Source organism: Schistocerca gregaria, chromosome 5 (genome assembly GCF_023897955.1).
Source record: "Schistocerca gregaria isolate iqSchGreg1 chromosome 5, iqSchGreg1.2, whole genome shotgun sequence".
NCBI classification, from domain to species: Eukaryota; Metazoa; Arthropoda; class Insecta; order Orthoptera; family Acrididae; genus Schistocerca; species Schistocerca gregaria.
In genome coordinates this window covers 394,228,530-394,233,074 of record NC_064924.1, presented here as the reverse complement: position 1 = coordinate 394,233,074, position 4,545 = coordinate 394,228,530, and the positions used below count along the sequence as shown (strand labels likewise).

General features: G+C 46.6%; 1 pseudogene; it reads right to left on the bottom strand.

Annotated features, from left to right (window-relative positions):
* Nucleotides 1-2,385: 2,385 nt before the first annotated feature.
* On the bottom strand, nt 2,386-2,503 carry LOC126274550 (5S ribosomal RNA; annotated as a pseudogene).
* Nucleotides 2,504-4,545: the final 2,042 nt, after the last annotated feature.

Below are 4,545 nucleotides of genomic sequence, written 5' to 3'. Positions count from 1 at the left end.
TGCTCAAACGCCACACATCACGCCGGTAAATGCCACACGACGCCTCGCTTGGTGTAAGGAGCTTAAACAATGGAAGATTGAACAGTGGAAATACGTCGTGTGGAGTAACGAATCACGGTACAGAATTTGGCGATCCGATGGTAGGCTGTGCATATGGCGAATGCCCGGTGAACGTTATCTGTCAGCGTGTGTAGTGCCAAAAGTAAATTTCGGAGGCGGTGGTGTTATGGTGTGGTCGTGTTTTTCATGGAGGGGGCATGCACCCCTTGTTGTTTTGCGTGGCACTATCGCAGCACAGGCCTACATTGATGTGGTAAGCACTTTCTGGCTTGCCACTGTTGAAGAGCAATTCGGTGATGGCGATTGGATCTTTCAACACGGTCGAGCACCTATTCATAATGCACGGCCTGTGGCGGAGTGATTACACGACAATAACATCCCTGTAATGGACTGGCCTCCACAGAGTCCTGACCGGAATCCTACAGATCCTTTGGGATATTTTGGAACGCCGATATCGTGCCAGGCCTCACAGACCGACATCGATGCTTCTCATCACTGCAGCAATCCGTCAAGAATTCGCTGCCATTCCCCAACAAATCTTCCAGCAACTGATTGAACGAATGCTTGCGAGAGTGGAAGCTGTCATCAAAATTAAGGGTGGGCCAACACCGTACTGAATTCCACCGTTTCCGATGAAGGATGCCACGAATTTCAACCAGGTGTACGGATACTTTTGATCATATAGTGTACTTAGTCATTTTCGAACAAATACTGTGAGAAGAGAAGGGTCACGATCCCATTTACACATATGAACTATTTGTTGTCATGGTGTTAAAGACTGAATTTCAGTTGCAGCGGAATATGTACCTCATGACTTTGCGATCAAAATACTCCTTGCCGCAACACTGTGCAAGCACTCCTTGCAGTACTCAGCCACGAGAGCCTGTGAGGCTGCCAGATGAACACCCTTAGCCCAACTTCAGGTGGCACCTGTATCTATAGCTTATGAATACAATTTGTATTTGAGTATCACAGACTCCGTAATCTGCAAGTCATTTGTCTCGTCTCTCAACAAGTCAACAACCTTCTCATTCTGAGGTGTTAGGCCGAAAGGATTACCAGCCACGTCTCAAACATGTCGGTCTCCTCAGGACTATACCTAATTAATTCATATGGCTTCCATCCTTTCTCAAAGTAGATCGCGCTACCTGCATCCATATAAAGTAACTCAGGCTTAGCGAAGTTTCACTGTGAAAACTCGTAGTTGAATCATTTCATGCGAAGTTTGTGAACGGCACTGAAATGTTAGACGGTCCCGATGGGTCACTTTTGGCCTGAAGACGGAGTGCAGTTTCTTCAACCAACGCGGATTATTCTTGGTTCCAAGTTGCATGTTTGGTACATAGTTACACATTAAAATGGAGGAAACTTGCCTGGATACATTTCATCAAAACTGACGGATCAAAGTTTAGTACATATGGCAGTTGTTCCAAGCTTGTCATTTACCGGTTCCAAAATAATTTGCACATCCGTAACGCCATGTTCAGACCATATACCTTGATGTTCAGTAATATCAGTAGAGAATAGCACTGCAAGACACAGACGGCATATGGCCAGCACTTCACAGCAATATCATTTGCTGCACAATTAGAGGGGACGGCTGGAAATGGAGGCCGGTGTATTTTTTTTTTTTTTTTTTAGGTGTCGTGTTGGTGAGCGGATTAGCGAGGGCGGCGCCGAGCTGTCGCTTTTGATGGCGAGAGGGCCCCTGAGGGCCGGCTGCTACTCTGGGGGAAGGGCGTGGCACCAGGTCGCATGACATTCCAGTTTACGAGGCACTGGGGGTCAGGGACACTGTCAGTTTCACCCAGCCACTGTGACACAAATCCCGAAGTGAAGAATATAACGCTTAACTTTCAGGACGACATCTACGATAGCTTTTTACACCCATGGCAAACGGAAAGCTCAAGGATCAGCTGTCGGCACAGGACGCCACTCAGAGGTATTCTGGCACATTATTTGAGGATCTTAGACAGCTGGAAACGGACGTTGGTGTAGTTTTAAGTATTACGCTGATGGGGTGGTAACCGCGGTGTCACGCCGGTTTGTCGCTTCTGATGGGGATGAGTTACCTATGGGGTGAGGGTGTCCTGGAGGGAGGGCGTAGAGAGCTGGCTGGCAGCTTTCTGTTTTAGACTTCGCTTCTCTGTAGCATACGCAGTTCAAAATGGCCGTGTCGTTCGCTCTGAGATTTGGGATAGGAGTAGCGTGTGGTCAGCACACCACTCTCCTGGTCGTTATGGTGGTTATCTGTGACCGGAGCCGCTACTATTCAGTCGAGTAGCTCCTCCATTAGCATCAGAAGGCTGAGTGCACTCCGAAAAATGGCAACAGCGCATGGCGGCCCGGATGGTTACCCATCCAAGTGCCAGCCATTCCCAACGGTGCTTAACTTCGGTGATCAGATGGGAACCGGTGTATCCACTGCGGCAAGGCTGTAGCATTGGTTGAAAAAGAGAAGGTGCAAAACTGCAATGAAACAAAATTCAGGTCTCACAGTGATGAAAAATAGTTCACAAGGCTATGCTGATTCCTATTGTTGCAAAATACCCGCTTCAGTGCCGGAAATTCAAATAAGTAATACTGACACAAATAACTTAAATTGAAACGATCACATCGATAATGTTGTGGTCAAACAAACCAAAGACTGTGATTTATTGGCACTTAGAAAGTGAAACAGGTCTACTAAATGCTTACAACACTCATGTCCGCCTTCTTCTAGAGAACCGCGATGTGGGATTCGCATCGGATGGGACTGACGGAGGACATCGAAAAATTACAAAGAAGACCAGCTCATTTTGTATTATCGCTAAATAATAAGAGATTGCCACAGACTTGATACGTGAACTGGGATGGCGTTTATAGTCGTAGCACGATCTTCTCGTGAAATTTCTGCTACCAACTTTGTCAATCGATTGAGAAAATCCAGAATGAGATTTCCACTCTGCAGCGGAGTGTGCGCTGATATGAAACTTCCTGGCAGATTAAAACTGTGTGCCCGACCGAGACTCGAACTCGGGACCTTTGCCTTTCGCGGGCAAGTGCTCTACCAACTGAGCTACCGAAGCACGACTCACGACTGGTACTCACAGCTTTACTTCTGCCAGTATCCGCCTCCTACCTTCCAAACTTTACAGAAGCTCTTCTGCGAACCATGCAGAACTAGCACTTCTGAAAGAAAGGATATTGCGGAGACATGGCTTAGCCACAGCCTAGGGGATGTTTCCAGAATGAGATTTCCACTCTGCAGCGGAGTGTGCGCTGATATGAAACTTCCTGGCAGATTAAAACTGTGTGCCCGACCGAGACTCGAACTCGGGACCTTTGCCTTTCGCGGGCAAGTGCTCTACCAACTGAGCTACCGAAGCACGACTCACGACCGGTACTCACAGCTTTACAGGAAGTTTCATATCAGCGCACACTCCGCTGCAGAGTGGAAATCTCATTCTGGAAACATCCCCTAGGCTGTGGCTAAGCCATGTCTCCGCAATATCCTTTCTTTCAGAAGTGCTAGTTCTGCATGGTTCGCAGAAGAGCTTCTGTAAAGTTTGGAAGGTAGGAGGCGGATACTGGCAGAAGTAAAGCTGTGAGTACCGGTCGTGAGTCGTGCTTCGGTAGCTCAGTTGGTAGAGCACTTGCCCGCGAAAGGCAAAGGTCCCGAGTTCGAGTCTCGGTCGGGCACACAGTTTTAATCTGCCAGGAAGTTTCGATTGAGAAAATGTTCTATTGGCGCCTACCTACACAGGGAGATAAGATCATCAAGATAAAATAAGAGAAATCAGAGCTTGCAAAAAAATATTTAAGCGCTCGTTTGTCCCACGTGCCGCTCGTGAGTGAAACGGTGGAGAATTAAATTTAAGGTGGTTCAGTGAACCCTTTGCCAAATACTTAATGGTGAGTTGCAAAGTAATCATGTAGATGTATATGTCGATGGAGACTGAAACATAAAAGGTACCTGCAAAGCTATACATATCTCAAACCAAACGGAAATAGAAATAAAGATGAAGGATATAGAAAATATTGACGTCATACCTATGTACTCAATAAGATTGCTACGGCCAGTACCTATTACGCAACACCAAAATCACCAAGAGATAAGAAAAACCAAGAACGCAAAACCCTTGCACCACGCAACGCTCATCTTGTCGTAAATTCTGATGATAACTCAGTTAGAGAGGAAACGGGACAACTGACAGAGCCAATTGAAACATTCTTTTGAGGCCCCTCCTGCCATTTGAAAATGTTCTAAAAAAAAATAACTAAAAAGTGAGAGACATGACATTCCTCACGGATGGAACGACTCATCTTCTACAGTGGAATGAAAATAAATTCAGGACGCACTTGGAGGAAGTAAGGCTTGTGGCACATTCGCTGTGTTTGCGAATACCGTTTCAAAGAAGGCGTCACATCTGAACTGGTGCGTCGTCCAAAGAAAGCACGTCCTCAGTGGAGAGAGGCTTGTATGTAGTGTGGCCATAATTGTCA